At 48.0% G+C, this 16,722-nt stretch overlaps 12 non-coding genes across 12 annotated transcripts; all 12 read right to left on the bottom strand.

Moving 5' to 3' along the window:
* Window positions 1–917: 917 nt before the first annotated feature.
* On the bottom strand, window positions 918–1,058 carry LOC143964842 (U4 spliceosomal RNA). The gene has a single exon (XR_013271296.1). It is a non-coding gene; the product is annotated as a U4 spliceosomal RNA (small nuclear RNA).
* Window positions 1,059–2,310: 1,252 nt separating this feature from the next.
* LOC143965123 (U4 spliceosomal RNA) lies at window positions 2,311–2,451 on the bottom strand. The gene has a single exon (XR_013271529.1). It is a non-coding gene; the product is annotated as a U4 spliceosomal RNA (small nuclear RNA).
* A 1,260-nt stretch (window positions 2,452–3,711) lies between these two features.
* LOC143964841 (U4 spliceosomal RNA) lies at window positions 3,712–3,852 on the bottom strand. The gene has a single exon (XR_013271295.1). It is a non-coding gene; the product is annotated as a U4 spliceosomal RNA (small nuclear RNA).
* Window positions 3,853–5,112: 1,260 nt separating this feature from the next.
* Window positions 5,113–5,253, bottom strand: LOC143965061 (U4 spliceosomal RNA). The gene has a single exon (XR_013271478.1). It is a non-coding gene; the product is annotated as a U4 spliceosomal RNA (small nuclear RNA).
* Window positions 5,254–6,513: 1,260 nt separating this feature from the next.
* LOC143964840 (U4 spliceosomal RNA) lies at window positions 6,514–6,654 on the bottom strand. The gene has a single exon (XR_013271294.1). It is a non-coding gene; the product is annotated as a U4 spliceosomal RNA (small nuclear RNA).
* A 1,260-nt stretch (window positions 6,655–7,914) lies between these two features.
* On the bottom strand, window positions 7,915–8,055 carry LOC143965099 (U4 spliceosomal RNA). Its single transcript, XR_013271509.1, has one exon. It is a non-coding gene; the product is annotated as a U4 spliceosomal RNA (small nuclear RNA).
* Window positions 8,056–9,315: 1,260 nt separating this feature from the next.
* LOC143964839 (U4 spliceosomal RNA) lies at window positions 9,316–9,456 on the bottom strand. The gene has a single exon (XR_013271293.1). It is a non-coding gene; the product is annotated as a U4 spliceosomal RNA (small nuclear RNA).
* A 1,260-nt stretch (window positions 9,457–10,716) lies between these two features.
* On the bottom strand, window positions 10,717–10,857 carry LOC143964837 (U4 spliceosomal RNA). Its single transcript, XR_013271292.1, has one exon. It is a non-coding gene; the product is annotated as a U4 spliceosomal RNA (small nuclear RNA).
* Window positions 10,858–12,117: 1,260 nt separating this feature from the next.
* Window positions 12,118–12,258, bottom strand: LOC143964836 (U4 spliceosomal RNA). Its single transcript, XR_013271291.1, has one exon. It is a non-coding gene; the product is annotated as a U4 spliceosomal RNA (small nuclear RNA).
* A 1,260-nt stretch (window positions 12,259–13,518) lies between these two features.
* LOC143964835 (U4 spliceosomal RNA) lies at window positions 13,519–13,659 on the bottom strand. Its single transcript, XR_013271290.1, has one exon. It is a non-coding gene; the product is annotated as a U4 spliceosomal RNA (small nuclear RNA).
* Window positions 13,660–14,919: 1,260 nt separating this feature from the next.
* LOC143964834 (U4 spliceosomal RNA) lies at window positions 14,920–15,060 on the bottom strand. The gene has a single exon (XR_013271289.1). It is a non-coding gene; the product is annotated as a U4 spliceosomal RNA (small nuclear RNA).
* Window positions 15,061–16,320: 1,260 nt separating this feature from the next.
* LOC143964783 (U4 spliceosomal RNA) lies at window positions 16,321–16,461 on the bottom strand. The gene has a single exon (XR_013271247.1). It is a non-coding gene; the product is annotated as a U4 spliceosomal RNA (small nuclear RNA).
* Between the last annotated feature and the right edge of the window lie 261 nt (window positions 16,462–16,722).

Genomic DNA, 16,722 nt, shown 5'->3' with positions numbered 1-16,722 from the left:
CATGCCTGAACTGGAGCCCAGGTAAGCTGCCATAGACAAGGGTATTTGGGAAATATTTGGTCAAGCAATCACCTTCAGCCACCTTTATTTCTGTCAGATTACAGGAGCCTAGAAAGGGGGAAGTTAGGACATTTCATCTCTCTGAGCAATCCTCACAGATGTGCATAAATACTGCCCTATTGGCAGCTCCAGGGGCTCAGGGGTTGGTGAGAGGCACCGCCCGAACAGGGACTTGAACCCTGGACCCTCAGATTAAAAGTCTGATGCTCTACCGACTGAGCTATCCAGGCTCTGAAAGCTCCTCCTCCATAGTGGTCCAAGCTGCTTAAATCTTGACATCCATGGTGGAAAAAGACCATCGAGCCAAGGGCACCGGGTGCCTGAAAGCGAAAGTATTTGGCTTGCCCAGGCTGGCTAATCATCCTCTTCCGTTTCATTTTCTGCAACAGGTTGACTATAAAAGGGAGAATCTAACCTGCAACCATGCAGATAGGGTCCAGTCCGGTATAGGTGGAGAACGCCTAAAGTTTCTGCCTTAGTTTTACCTACAGGTCAATGCTCTTTCACCGGAAACAAGGGCCTTGTTTCACCTTGCAAAAAGACACCGCCCAACACGCTTCCAGTATTCTTAATCAGTGACTGGGTTACAAATAAAGACAGTTCACCTTTAGCCTCATGTTGCCAGGTCCAGCAGAAGAAACCCAGGCCAAAAAACGAGGTCGAGGCCACTCTTGAATACAGGCAAGTGAAGAACGAGCAGCGCGTGCCAATCCCAGATTGTTCTACCCAGGCTGCGTGATGACAGAAAAGCTCTCTATAGTGTCACCAGGCACGTGACACACTTCCTCAACTCTAACGCATCTCAGTCTGCACATAAGAAGCCGTCACTTATCTACTGTTTAAAGCACATTGCTCAGTCTCCTCAGAGACTCTCAAAAATTGCCAGTGCTGACTGTATTTCAAGTCATCATGGCGGGGTATTGGGAAAAGTTTTCAATTAGCAATAATCACGCCTCAGGTGAACCTCATTGGCTATGATACTGCCACTGCGCAAAGCTAACCAAATCGGTGCCTGCCAACATCTGCCCTTCATTGAAGGAGAAATTGACATTGAGGTGAGACACATAAGTGTCATCCAGTGGGCCGCTGAGCATTCTGGGACTTGGCATGCTAATGAGACAGGGATGATGCATAAGTGGGCATTGTTTACCCACTGAATAGTATTAGCATTTGAAAGAACTAAGGAGAATCTAAAGGGACAGGGCCCCTCGGTTGTCAGATAGGTTTCTCCCACAGCAGCCCTGAAGGGCCACTGGGAGCATATGTGTCTGAACAGCTATGCTGCTGAAAAAAGACCAAGGTGGAAGGATTTGGGCCCTTTGTTGAAAGTTTGCTAGATAACATGCCTGAACTGGAGCCCAGGTAAGCTGCCATAGACAAGGGTATTTGGGAAATATTTGGTCAAGCAATCACCTTCAGCCACCTTTATTTCTGGCAGATTACAGGAGCCTAGAAAGGGGGAAGTTAGGACATTTCATCTCTCTGAGCATTCCTCACAGATGTGCATAAAGACTGCCCTATTGGCAGCTCCAGGGGTTGGTGAGAGGCACCGCCCAAACAGGGACTTGAACCCTGGACCCTCAGATTAAAAGTCTGATGCTCTACCTACTGAGCTATACGGGCTCTGAAAGCTCCTCCTCCATAGTGGTCCAAGCTGCTTAAATCTTGACATCCATGGTGGAAAAAGACCATCGAGCCAAGGGCACCGGGTGCCTGAAAGCGAAAGTATTTGGCTTGCCCAGGCTGGCTAATCATCCTCTTCCGTTTCATTTTCTGGAACAGGTTGACTATAAAAGGGAGAATCTAACCTGCAACCATGCAGATAGGGTCCAGTCCGGTATAGGTGGAGAACGCCTAAAGTTTCTGCCTTAGTTTTACCTACAGGTCAATGCTCTTTCACTGGAAACAAGGGCCTTGTTTCACCTTGCAAAAAGACACCGCCCAAGACGCTTCCAGTATTTTTAATCAGTGACTGGGTTACAAATAAAGACAGTTCACCTTTAGCCTCATGTTGCCAGGTCCAGCAGAAGAAACCCAGGCCAAAAAACGAGGTCGAGGCCACTCTTGAATACAGGCAAGTGAAGAACGAGCAGCGCGTGCCAATCCCAGATTGTTCTACCCAGGCTGCGTGATGACAGAAAAGCTCTCTATAGTGTCACCAGGCACGTGACACACTTCCTCAACTCTAACGCATCTCAGTCTGCACGTAAGAAGCCGTCACTTATCTACTGTTTAAAACACATTGCTCAGTCTCCTCAGAGACTCTCACAAATTGCCAGTGCTGACTGTATTTCAAGTCATCATGGCGGGGTATTGGGAAAAGTTTTCAATTAGCAATAATCACGCCTCAGGTGAACCTCATTAGCTATGATACTGCCACTGCGCAAAGCTAACCAAATCGGTGCCTGCCAACATCTGCCCTTCATTGAAGGAGAAATTGACATTGAGGTGAGACACATAAGTGTCATCCAGTGGGCCGCTGAGCATTCTGGGACTTGGCATGCTAATGAGACAGGGATGATGCATAAGTGGGCATTGTTTACCCACTGAATAGTGTTAGCATTTGAAAGAACTAAGGAGAATCCAAAGGGACAGGGCCCCTCGGTTGTCAGATAGGTTTCTCCCACAGCAGCCCCGAAGGGCCACTGGGAGCATATGTGTCTGAACAGCTATGCTGCTGAAAAAAGACCAAGGTGGAAGGATTTGGGCCCTTTGTTGAAAGTTTGCTAGATAACATGCCTGAACTGGAGCCCAGGTAAGCTGCCATAGACAAGGGTATTTGGGAAATATTTGGTCAAGCAATCACCTTCAGCCACCTTTATTTCTGGCAGATTACAGGAGCCTAGAAAGGGGGAAGTTAGGACATTTCATCTCTCTGAGCATTCCTCACAGATGTGCATAAAGACTGCCCTATTGGCAGCTTCAGGGGCTCAAAGGTTGGTGAGAGGCACCGCCCAAACAGGGACTTGAACCCTGGACCCTCAGATTAAAAGTCTGATGCTCTACCGACTGAGCTATCCGGGCTCTGAAAGCTCCTCCTCCATAGTGGTCCAAGCTGCTTAAATCTTGACATCCATGGTGGAAAAAGACCATCAAGCCAAGGGCACCGGGTGCCTGAAAGCGAAAGTATTTGGCTTGCCCAGGCTGGCTAATCATCCTCTTCCGTTTCATTTTCTGGAACAGGTTGACTATAAAAGGGAGAATCTAACCTGCAACCATGCAGATAGGGTCCAGTCCGGTATAGGTGGAGAACGCCTAAAGTTTCTGCCTTAGTTTTACCTACAGGTCAATGCTCTTTCACCGGAAACAAGGGCCTTGTTTCACCTTGCAAAAAGACACCGCCCAACACGCTTCCAGTATTCTTAATCAGTGACTGGGTTACAAATAAAGACAGTTCACCTTTAGCCTCATGTTGCCAGGTCCAGCAGAAGAAACCCAGGCCAAAAAACGAGGTCAAGGCCACTCTTGAATACAGGAAAGTGAAGAACGAGCAGCGCGTGCCAATCCCAGATTGTTCTACCCAGGCTGCGTGATGACAGAAAAGCTCTCTATAGTGTCACCAGGCACGTGACACACTTCTTCAACTCTAACGCATCTCAGTCTGCACGTAAGAAGCCGTCACTTATCTACTGTTTAAAACACATTGCTCAGTCTCCTCAGAGACTCTCAAAAATTGCCAGTGCTGACTGTATTTCAAGTCATCATGGCGGGGTATTGGGAAAAGTTTTCAATTAGCAATAATCACGCCTCAGGTGAACCTCATTGGCTATGATACTGCCACTGCGCAAAGCTAACCAAATCGGTGCCTGCCAACATCTGCCCTTCATTGAAGGAGAAATTGACATTGAGGTGAGACACATAAGTGTCATCCAGTGGGCCGCTGAGCATTCTGGGACTTGGCATGCTAATGAGACAGGGATGATGCATAAGTGGGCATTGTTTACCCACTGAATAGTGTTAGCATTTGAAAGAACTAAGGAGAATCTAAAGGGACAGGGCCCCTCGGTTGTCAGATAGGTTTCTCCCACAGCAGCCCTGAAGGGCCACTGGGAGCATATGTGTCTGAACAGCTATGCTGCTGAAAAAAGACCAAGGTGGAAGGATTTGGGCCCTTTGTTGAAAGTTTGCTAGATAACATGCCTGAACTGGAGCCCAGGTAAGCTGCCATAGACAAGGGTATTTGGGAAATATTTGGTCAAGCAATCACCTTCAGCCACCTTTATTTCTGGCAGATTACAGGAGCCTAGAAAGGGGGAAGTTAGGACATTTCATCTCTCTGAGCATTCCTCACAGATGTGCATAAAGACTGCCCTATTGGCAGCTCCAGGGGCTCAAGGGTTGGTGAGAGGCACTGCCCGAACAGGGACTTAAACCCTGGACCCTCAGATTAAAAGTCTGATGCTCTACCGACTGAGCTATCCGGGCTCTGAAAGCTCCTCCTCCATAGTGGTCCAAGCTGCTTAAATCTTGACATCCATGGTGGAAAAAGACCATCGAGCCAAGGGCACCGGGTGCCTGAAAGCGAAAGTATTTGGCTTGCCCAGGCTGGCTAATCATCCTCTTCTGTTTCATTTTCTGGAACAGGTTGACTATAAAAGGGAGAATCTAACCTGCAACCATGCAGATAGGGTCCAGTCCGGTATAGGTGGAGAACGCCTAAAGTTTCTGCCTTAGTTTTACCTACAGGTCAATGCTCTTTCACCGGAAACAAGGGCCTTGTTTCACCTTGCAAAAAGACACCGCCCAACACGCTTCCAGTATTCTTAATCAGTGACTGGGTTACAAATAAAGACAGTTCACCTTTAGCCTCATGTTGCCAGGTCCAGCAGAAGAAACCCAGGCCAAAAAACGAGGTCGAGGCCACTCTTGAATACAGGAAAGTGAAGAACGAGCAGCGCGTGCCAATCCCAGATTGTTCTACCCAGGCTGCGTGATGACAGAAAAGCTCTCTATAGTGTCACCAGGCACGTGACACACTTCTTCAACTCTAACGCATCTCAGTCGGCACGTAAGAAGCCGTCACTTATCTACTGTTTAAAACACATTGCTCAGTCTCCTCAGAGACTCTCAAAAATTGCCAGTGCTGACTGTATTTCAAGTCATCATGGTGGGGTATTGGGAAAAGTTTTCAATTAGCAATAATCACGCCTCAGGTGACCCTCATTGGCTATGATACTGCCACTGCGCAAAGCTAACCAAATCGGTGCCTGCCAACATCTGCCCTTCATTGAAGGAGAAATTGACATTGAGGTGAGACACATAAGTGTCATCCAGTGGGCCGCTGAGCATTCTGGGACTTGGCATGCTAATGAGACAGGGATGATGCATAAGTGGGCATTGTTTACCCACTGAATAGTGTTAGCATTTGAAAGAACTAAGGAGAATCTAAAGGGACAGGGCCCCTCGGTTGTCAGATAGGTTTCTCCCACAGCAGCCCTGAAGGGCCACTGGGAGCATATGTGTCTGAACAGCTATGCTGCTGAAAAAAGACCAAGGTGGAAGGATTTGGGCCCTTTGTTGAAAGTTTGCTAGATAACATGCCTGAACTGGAGCGCAGGTAAGCTGCCATAGACAAGGGTATTTGGGAAATATTTGGTCAAGCAATCACCTTCAGCCACCTTTATTTCTGGCAGATTACAGGAGCCTAGAAAGGGGGAAGTTAGGACATTTCATCTCTCTGAGCATTCCTCACAGATGTGCATAAAGACTGCCCTATTGGCAGCTCCAGGGGCTCAAAGGTTGGTGAGAGGCACCGCCCGAACAGGGACTTGAACCCTGGACCCTCAGATTAAAAGTCTGATGCTCTATCGACTGAGCTATCCGGGCTCTGAAAGCTCCTCCTCCATAGTGGTCCAAGCTGCTTAAATCTTGACATCCATGGTGGAAAAATACCATCGAGCCAAGGGCACCGGGTGCCTGAAAGCGAAAGTATTTGGCTTGCCCAGGCTGGCTAATTATCCTCTTCCGTTTCATTTTCTGCAACAGGTTGACTATAAAAGGGAGAATCTAACCTGCAACCATGCAGATAGGGTCCAGTCCGGTATAGGTGGAGAACGCCTAAAGTTTCTGCCTTAGTTTTACCTACAGGTCAATGCTCTTTCACCGGAAACAAGGGCCTTGTTTCACCTTGCAAAAAGACACCGCCCAACACGCTTCCAGTATTCTTAATCAGTGACTGGGTTACAAATAAAGACAGTTCACCTTTAGCCTCATGTTGCCAGGTCCAGCAGAAGAAACCCAGGCCAAAAAACGAGGTCGAGGCCACTCTTGAATACAGGCAAGTGAAGAACGAGCAGCGCGTGCCAATCCCAGATTGTTCTACCCAGGCTGCGTGATGACAGAAAAGCTCTCTATAGTGTCACCAGGCACGTGACACACTTCCTCAACTCTAACGCATCTCAGTCTGCACGTAAGAAGCCGTCACTTATCTACTGTTTAAAACACATTGCTCAGTCTCCTCAGAGACTCTCAAAAATTGCCAGTGCTGACTGTATTTCAAGTCATCATGGCGGGGTATTGGGAAAAGTTTTCAATTAGCAATAATCACGCCTCAGGTGAACCTCATTGGCTATGATACTGCCACTGCGCAAAGCTAACCAAATCGGTGCCTGCCAACATCTGCCCTTCATTGAAGGAGAAATTGACATTGAGGTGAGACACATAAGTGTCATCCAGTGGGCCGCTGAGCATTCTGGGACTTGGCATGCTAATGAGACAGGGATGATGCATAAGTGGGCATTGTTTACCCACTGAATAGTGTTAGCATTTGAAAGAACTAAGGAGAATCTAAAGGGACAGGGCCCCTCGGTTGTCAGATAGGTTTCTCCCACAGCAGCCCTGAAGGGCCACTGGGAGCATATGTGTCTGAACAGCTATGCTGCTGAAAAAAGACCAAGGTGGAAGGATTTGGGCCCTTTGTTGAAAGTTTGCTAGATAACATGCCTGAACTGGAGCCCAGGTAAGCTGCCATAGACAAGGGTATTTGGGAAATATTTGGTCAAGCAATCACCTTCAGCCACCTTTATTTCTGGCAGATTACAGGAGCCTAGAAAGGGGGAAGTTAGGACATTTCATCTCTCTGAGCATTCCTCACAGATGTGCATAAAGACTGCCCTATTGGCAGCTCCAGGGGCTCAAGGGTTGGTGAGAGGCACTGCCCGAACAGGGACTTAAACCCTGGACCCTCAGATTAAAAGTCTGATGCTCTACCGACTGAGCTATCCGGGCTCTGAAAGCTCCTCCTCCATAGTGGTCCAAGCTGCTTAAATCTTGACATCCATGGTGGAAAAAGACCATCGAGCCAAGGGCACCGGGTGCCTGAAAGCGAAAGTATTTGGCTTGCCCAGGCTGGCTAATCATCCTCTTCTGTTTCATTTTCTGGAACAGGTTGACTATAAAAGGGAGAATCTAACCTGCAACCATGCAGATAGGGTCCAGTCCGGTATAGGTGGAGAACGCCTAAAGTTTCTGCCTTAGTTTTACCTACAGGTCAATGCTCTTTCACCGGAAACAAGGGCCTTGTTTCACCTTGCAAAAAGACACCGCCCAACACGCTTCCAGTATTCTTAATCAGTGACTGGGTTACAAATAAAGACAGTTCACCTTTAGCCTCATGTTGCCAGGTCCAGCAGAAGAAACCCAGGCCAAAAAACGAGGTCGAGGCCACTCTTGAATACAGGAAAGTGAAGAACGAGCAGCGCGTGCCAATCCCAGATTGTTCTACCCAGGCTGCGTGATGACAGAAAAGCTCTCTATAGTGTCACCAGGCACGTGACACACTTCTTCAACTCTAACGCATCTCAGTCTGCACGTAAGAAGCCGTCACTTATCTACTGTTTAAAACACATTGCTCAGTCTCCTCAGAGACTCTCAAAAATTGCCAGTGCTGACTGTATTTCAAGTCATCATGGTGGGGTATTGGGAAAAGTTTTCAATTAGCAATAATCACGCCTCAGGTGAACCTCATTGGCTATGATACTGCCACTGCGCAAAGCTAACCAAATCGGTGCCTGCCAACATCTGCCCTTCATTGAAGGAGAAATTGACATTGAGGTGAGACACATAAGTGTCATCCAGTGGGCCGCTGAGCATTCTGGGACTTGGCATGCTAATGAGACAGGGATGATGCATAAGTGGGCATTGTTTACCCACTGAATAGTGTTAGCATTTGAAAGAACTAAGGAGAATCTAAAGGGACAGGGCCCCTCGGTTGTCAGATAGGTTTCTCCCACAGCAGCCCTGAAGGGCCACTGGGAGCATATGTGTCTGAACAGCTATGCTGCTGAAAAAAGACCAAGGTGGAAGGATTTGGGCCCTTTGTTGAAAGTTTGCTAGATAACATGCCTGAACTGGAGCGCAGGTAAGCTGCCATAGACAAGGGTATTTGGGAAATATTTGGTCAAGCAATCACCTTCAGCCACCTTTATTTCTGGCAGATTACAGGAGCCTAGAAAGGGGGAAGTTAGGACATTTCATCTCTCTGAGCATTCCTCACAGATGTGCATAAAGACTGCCCTATTGGCAGCTCCAGGGGCTCAAAGGTTGGTGAGAGGCACCGCCCGAACAGGGACTTGAACCCTGGACCCTCAGATTAAAAGTCTGATGCTCTATCGACTGAGCTATCCGGGCTCTGAAAGCTCCTCCTCCATAGTGGTCCAAGCTGCTTAAATCTTGACATCCATGGTGGAAAAATACCATCGAGCCAAGGGCACCGGGTGCCTGAAAGCGAAAGTATTTGGCTTGCCCAGGCTGGCTAATTATCCTCTTCCGTTTCATTTTCTGCAACAGGTTGACTATAAAAGGGAGAATCTAACCTGCAACCATGCAGATAGGGTCCAGTCCGGTATAGGTGGAGAACGCCTAAAGTTTCTGCCTTAGTTTTACCTACAGGTCAATGCTCTTTCACCGGAAACAAGGGCCTTGTTTCACCTTGCAAAAAGACACCGCCCAACACGCTTCCAGTATTCTTAATCAGTGACTGGGTTACAAATAAAGACAGTTCACCTTTAGCCTCATGTTGCCAGGTCCAGCAGAAGAAACCCAGGCCAAAAAACGAGGTCGAGGCCACTCTTGAATACAGGCAAGTGAAGAACGAGCAGCGCGTGCCAATCCCAGATTGTTCTACCCAGGCTGCGTGATGACAGAAAAGCTCTCTATAGTGTCACCAGGCACGTGACACACTTCCTCAACTCTAACGCATCTCAGTCTGCACGTAAGAAGCCGTCACTTATCTACTGTTTAAAACACATTGCTCAGTCTCCTCAGAGACTCTCAAAAATTGCCAGTGCTGACTGTATTTCAAGTCATCATGGCGGGGTATTGGGAAAAGTTTTCAATTAGCAATAATCACGCCTCAGGTGAACCTCATTGGCTATGATACTGCCACTGCGCAAAGCTAACCAAATCGGTGCCTGCCAACATCTGCCCTTCATTGAAGGAGAAATTGACATTGAGGTGAGACACATAAGTGTCATCCAGTGGGCCGCTGAGCATTCTGGGACTTGGCATGCTAATGAGACAGGGATGATGCATAAGTGGGCATTGTTTACCCACTGAATAGTGTTAGCATTTGAAAGAACTAAGGAGAATCTAAAGGGACAGGGCCCCTCGGTTGTCAGATAGGTTTCTCCCACAGCAGCCCTGAAGGGCCACTGGGAGCATATGTGTCTGAACAGCTATGCTGCTGAAAAAAGACCAAGGTGGAAGGATTTGGGCCCTTTGTTGAAAGTTTGCTAGATAACATGCCTGAACTGGAGCCCAGGTAAGCTGCCATAGACAAGGGTATTTGGGAAATATTTGGTCAAGCAATCACCTTCAGCCACCTTTATTTCTGGCAGATTACAGGAGCCTAGAAAGGGGGAAGTTAGGACATTTCATCTCTCTGAGCATTCCTCACAGATGTGCATAAAGACTGCCCTATTGGCAGCTCCAGGGGCTCAAGGGTTGGTGAGAGGCACCGCCCGAACAGGGACTTGAACCCTGGACCCTCAGATTAAAAGTCTGATGCTCTACCGACTGAGCTATCCGGGCTCTGAAAGCTCCTCCTCCATAGTGGTCCAAGCTGCTTAAATCTTGACATCCATGGTGGAAAAAGACCATCGAGCCAAGGGCACCGGGTGCCTGAAAGCGAAAGTATTTGGCTTGCCCAGGCTGGCTAATCATCCTCTTCCGTTTCATTTTCTGGAACAGGTTGACTATAAAAGGGAGAATCTAACCTGCAACCACGCAGATAGGGTCCAGTCCGGTATAGGTGGAGAACGCCTAAAGTTTCTGCCTTAGTTTTACCTACAGGTCAATGCTCTTTCACCGGAAACAAGGGCCTTGTTTCACCTTGCAAAAAGACACCGCCCAACACGCTTCCAGTATTCTTAATCAGTGACTGGGTTACAAATAAAGACAGTTCACCTTTAGCCTCATGTTGCCAGGTCCAGCAGAAGAAACCCAGGCCAAAAAACGAGGTCGAGGCCACTCTTGAATACAGGCAAGTGAAGAACGAGCAGCGCGTGCCAATCCCAGATTGTTCTACCCAGGCTGCGTGATGACAGAAAAGCTCTCTATAGTGTCACCAGGCACGTGACACACTTCCTCAACTCTAACGCATCTCAGTCTGCACGTAAGAAGCCGTCACTTATCTACTGTTTAAAACACATTGCTCAGTCTCCTCAGAGACTCTCAAAAATTGCCAGTGCTGACTGTATTTCAAGTCATCATGGCGGGGTATTGGGAAAAGTTTTCAATTAGCAATAATCACGCCTCAGGTGAACCTCATTGGCTATGATACTGCCACTGCGCAAAGCTAACCAAATCGGTGCCTGCCAACATCTGCCCTTCATTGAAGGAGAAATTGACATTGAGGTGAGACACATAAGTGTCATCCAGTGGGCCGCTGAGCATTCTGGGACTTGGCATGCTAATGAGACAGGGATGATGCATAAGTGGGCATTGTTTACCCACTGAATAGTGTTAGCATTTGAAAGAACTAAGGAGAATCTAAAGGGACAGGGCCCCTCGGTTGTCAGATAGGTTTCTCCCACAGCAGCCCTGAAGGGCCACTGGGAGCATATGTGTCTGAACAGCTATGCTGCTGAAAAAAGACCAAGGTGGAAGGATTTGGGCCCTTTGTTGAAAGTTTGCTAGATAACATGCCTGAACTGGAGCCCAGGTAAGCTGCCATAGACAGGGGTATTTGGGAAATATTTGGTCAAGCAATCACCTTCAGCCACCTTTATTTCTGGCAGATTACAGGAGCCTAGAAAGGGGGAAGTTAGGACATTTCATCTCTCTGAGCATTCCTCACAGATGTGCATAAAGACTGCCCTATTGGCAGCTCCAGGGGCTCAAAGGTTGGTGAGAGGCACCGCCCGAACAGGGACTTGAACCCTGGACCCTCAGATTAAAAGTCTGATGCTCTACCGACTGAGCTATCCGGGCTCTGAAAGCTCCTCCTCCATAGTGGTCCAAGCTGCTTAAATCTTGACATCCATGGTGGAAAAAGACCATCGAGCCAAGGGCACCGGGTGCCTGAAAGCGAAAGTATTTGGCTTGCCCAGGCTGGCTAATCATCCTCTTCCGTTTCATTTTCTGGAACAGGTTGACTATAAAAGGGAGAATCTAACCTGCAACCATGCAGATAGGGTCCAGTCCGGTATAGGTGGAGAACGCCTAAAGTTTCTGCCTTAGTTTTACCTACAGGTCAATGCTCTTTCACCGGAAACAAGGGCCTTGTTTCACCTTGCAAAAAGACACCGCCCAACACGCTTCCAGTATTCTTAATCAGTGACTGGGTTACAAATAAAGACAGTTCACCTTTAGCCTCATGTTGCCAGGTCCAGCAGAAGAAACCCAGGCCAAAAAACGAGGTCGAGGCCACTCTTGAATACAGGCAAGTGAAGAACGAGCAGCGCGTGCCAATCCCAGATTGTTCTACCCAGGCTGCGTGATGACAGAAAAGGTCTCTATAGTGTCACCAGGCACGTGACACACTTCCTCAACTCTAACGCATCTCAGTCTGCACGTAAGAAGCCGTCACTTATCTACTGTTTAAAACACATTGCTCAGTCTCCTCAGAGACTCTCAAAAATTGCCAGTGCTGACTGTATTTCAAGTCATCATGGCGGGGTATTGGGAAAAGTTTTCAATTAGCAATAATCACGCCTCAGGTGAACCTCATTGGCTATGATACTGCCACTGCGCAAAGCTAACCAAATCGGTGCCTGCCAACATCTGCCCTTCATTGAAGGAGAAATTGACATTGAGGTGAGACACATAAGTGTCATCCAGTGGGCCGCTGAGCATTCTGGGACTTGGCATGCTAATGAGACAGGGATGATGCATAAGTGGGCATTGTTTACCCACTGAATAGTGTTAGCATTTGAAAGAACTAAGGAGAATCTAAAGGGACAGGGCCCCTCGGTTGTCAGATAGGTTTCTCCCACAGCAGCCCTGAAGGGCCACTGGGAGCATATGTGTCTGAACAGCTATGCTGCTGAAAAAAGACCAAGGTGGAAGGATTTGGGCCCTTTGTTGAAAGTTTGCTAGATAACATGCCTGAACTGGAGCCCAGGTAAGCTGCCATAGACAAGGGTATTTGGGAAATATTTGGTCAAGCAATCACCTTCAGCCACCTTTATTTCTGGCAGATTACAGGAGCCTAGAAAGGGGGAAGTTAGGACATTTCATCTCTCTGAGCATTCCTCACAGATGTGCATAAAGACTGCCCTATTGGCAGCTCCAGGGGCTCATGGGTTGGTGAGAGGCACCGCCCGAACAGGGACTTGAACCCTGGACCCTCAGATTAAAAGTCTGATGCTCTACCGACTGAGCTATCCGGGCTCCGAAAGCTCCTCCTCCATAGTGGTCCAAGCTGCTTAAATCTTGACATCCATGGGGGAAAAAGACCATCGAGCCAAGGGCACCGGGTGCCTGAAAGCGAAAGTATTTGGCTTGCCCAGGCTGGCTAATCATCCTCTTCCGTTTCATTTTCTGCAACAGGTTGACTATAAAAGGGAGAATCTAACCTGCAACCATGCAGATAGGGTCCAGTCCGGTATAGGTGGAGAACGCCTAAAGTTTCTGCCTTAGTTTTACCTACAGGTCAATGCTCTTTCACCGGAAACAAGGGCCTTGTTTCACCTTGCAAAAAGACACCGCCCAACACGCTTCCAGTATTCTTAATCAGTGACTGGGTTACAAATAAAGACAGTTCACCTTTAGCCTCATGTTGCCAGGTCCAGCAGAAGAAACCCAGGCCAAAAAACGAGGTCGAGGCCACTCTTGAATACAGGCAAGTGAAGAACGAGCAGCGCGTGCCAATCCCAGATTGTTCTACCCAGGCTGCGTGATGACAGAAAAGCTCTCTATAGTGTCACCAGGCACGTGACACACTTCCTCAACTCTAACGCATCTCAGTCTGCACGTAAGAAGCCGTCACTTATCTACTGTTTAAAACACATTGCTCAGTCTCCTCAGAGACTCTCAAAAATTGCCAGTGCTGACTGTATTTCAAGTCATCATGGCGGGGTATTGGGAAAAGTTTTCAATTAGCAATAATCACGCCTCAGGTGAACCTCATTGGCTATGATACTGCCACTGCGCAAAGCTAACCAAATCGGTGCCTGCCAACATCTGCCCTTCATTGAAGGAGAAATTGACATTGAGGTGAGACACATAAGTGTCATCCAGTGGGCCGCTGAGCATTCTGGGACTTGGCATGCTAATGAGACAGGGATGATGCATAAGTGGGCATTGTTTACCCACTGAATAGTGTTAGCATTTGAAAGAACTAAGGAGAATCTAAAGGGACAGGGCCCCTCGGTTGTCAGATAGGTTTCTCCCACAGCAGCCCTGAAGGGCCACTGGGAGCATATGTGTCTGAACAGCTATGCTGCTGAAAAAAGACCAAGGTGGAAGGATTTGGGCCCTTTGTTGAAAGTTTGCTAGATAACATGCCTGAACTGGAGCCCAGGTAAGCTGCCATAGACAAGGGTATTTGGGAAATATTTGGTCAAGCAATCACCTTCAGCCACCTTTATTTCTGGCAGATTACAGGAGCCTAGAAAGGGGGAAGTTAGGACATTTCATCTCTCTGAGCATTCCTCACAGATGTGCATAAAGACTGCCCTATTGGCAGCTCCAGGGGCTCAAAGGTTGGTGAGAGGCACCGCCCAAACAGGGACTTGAACCCTGGACCCTCTGATTAAAAGTCTGATGCTCTACCGACTGAGCTATCCGGGCTCTGAAATCTCCTCCTCCATAGTGGTCCAAGCAGCTTAAATCTTGACATCCATGATGGAAAAAGACCATCGAGCCAAGGGCACCGGGTGCCTGAAAGCGAAAGTATTTGGCTTGCCCAGGCTGGCTAATCATCCTCTTCCGTTTCATTTTCTGCAACAGGTTGACTATAAAAGGGAGAATCTAACCTGCAACCATGCAGATAGGGTCCAGTCCGGTATAGGTGGAGAACGCCTAAAGTTTCTGCCTTAGTTTTACCTACAGGTCAATGCTCTTTCACCGGAAACAAGGGCCTTGTTTCACCTTGCAAAAAGACACCGCCCAACACGCTTCCAGTATTCTTAATCAGTGACTGGGTTACAAATAAAGACAGTTCACCTTTAGCCTCATGTTGCCAGGTCCAGCAGAAGAAACCCAGGCCAAAAAACGAGGTCGAGGCCACTCTTGAATACAGGCAAGTGAAGAACGAGCAGCGCGTGCCAATCCCAGATTGTTCTACCCAGGCTGCGTGATGACAGAAAAGCTCTCTATAGTGTCACCAGGCACGTGACACACTTCCTCAACTCTAACGCATCTCAGTCTGCACGTAAGAAGCCGTCACTTATCTACTGTTTAAAACACATTGCTCAGTCTCCTCAGAGACTCTCAAAAATTGCCAGTGCTGACTGTATTTCAAGTCATCATGGCGGGGTATTGGGAAAAGTTTTCAATTAGCAATAATCACGCCTCAGGTGAACCTCATTGGCTATGATACTGCCACTGCGCAAAGCTAACCAAATCGGTGCCTGCCAACATCTGCCCTTCATTGAAGGAGAAATTGACATTGAGGTGAGACACATAAGTGTCATCCAGTGGGCCGCTGAGCATTCTGGGACTTGGCATGCTAATGAGACAGGGATGATGCATAAGTGGGCATTGTTTACCCACTGAATAGTGTTAGCATTTGAAAGAACTAAGGAGAATCTAAAGGGACAGGGCCCCTCGGTTGTCAGATAGGTTTCTCCCACAGCAGCCCTGAAGGGCCACTGGGAGCATATGTGTCTGAACAGCTATGCTGCTGAAAAAAGACCAAGGTGGAAGGATTTGGGCCCTTTGTTGAAAGTTTGCTAGATAACATGCCTGAACTGGAGCCCAGGTAAGCTGCCATAGACAAGGGTATTTGGGAAATATTTGGTCAAGCAATCACCTTCAGCCACCTTTATTTCTGGCAGATTACAGGAGCCTAGAAAGGGGGAAGTTAGGACATTTCATCTCTCTGAGCATTCCTCACAGATGTGCATAAAGACTGCCCTATGGTCAGCTCCAGGGGCTCATGGGTTGGTGAGAGGCACCGCCCGAACAGGGACTTGAACCCTGGACCCTCAGATTAAAAGTCTGATGCTCTACCGACTGAGCTATCCGGGCTCTGAAAGCTCCTCCTCCATAGTGGTCCAAGCTGCTTAAATCTTGACATCCATGGTGGAAAAAGACCATCGAGCCAAGGGCACCGGGTGCCTGAAAGCGAAAGTATTTGGCTTGCCCAGGCTGGCTAATCATCCTCTTCCGTTTCATTTTCTGCAACAGGTTGACTATAAAAGGGAGAATCTAACCTGCAACCATGCAGATAGGGTCCAGTCCGGTATAGGTGGAGAACGCCTAAAGTTTCTGCCTTAGTTTTACCTACAGGTCAATGCTCTTTCACCGGAAACAAGGGCCTTGTTTCACCTTGCAAAAAGACACCGCCCAACACGCTTCCAGTATTCTTAATCAGTGACTGGGTTACAAATAAAGACAGTTCACCTTTAGCCTCATGTTGCCAGGTCCAGCAGAAGAAACCCAGGCCAAAAAACGAAGTTGAGGCCACTCTTGAATACAGGCAAGTGAAGAACGAGCAGCGCGTGCCAATCCCAGATTGTTCTACCCAGGCTGCGTGATGACAGAAAAGCTCTCTATAGTGTCACCAGGCACGTGACACACTTCCTCAACTCTAACGCATCTCAGTCTGCACGTAAGAAGCCGTCACTTATCTACTGTTTAAAACACATTGCTCAGTCTCCTCAGAGACTCTCAAAAATTGCCAGTGCTGACTGTATTTCAAGTCATCATGGCAGGGTATTGGGAAAAGTTTTCAATTAGCAATAATCACGCCTCAGGTGACCCTCATTGGCTATGATACTGCCACTGCGCAAAGCTAACCAAATCGGTGCCTGCCAACATCTGCCCTTCATTGAAGGAGAAATTGACATTGAGGTGAGACACATAAGTGTCATCCAGTGGGCCGCTGAGCATTCTGGGACTTGGCATGCTAATGAGACAGGGATGATGCATAAGTGGGCATTGTTTACCCACTGAATAGTGTTAGCATTTGAAAGAACTAAGGAGAATCTAAAGGGACAGGGCCCCTCGGTTGTCAGATAGGTTTCTCCCACAGCAGCCCTGAAGGGCCACTGGGAG

This window comes from Lithobates pipiens, unplaced genomic scaffold (assembly GCF_037356315.1).
Source record: "Lithobates pipiens isolate NorthernLeopardFrog02 unplaced genomic scaffold, aLitPip1_a1.2 Scaffold_8, whole genome shotgun sequence".
NCBI classification, from domain to species: Eukaryota; Metazoa; Chordata; class Amphibia; order Anura; family Ranidae; genus Lithobates; species Lithobates pipiens.
The sequence above is the reverse complement of the archived record's forward strand: the minus strand, read 5'-3'. Positions and strand labels throughout refer to the sequence as shown.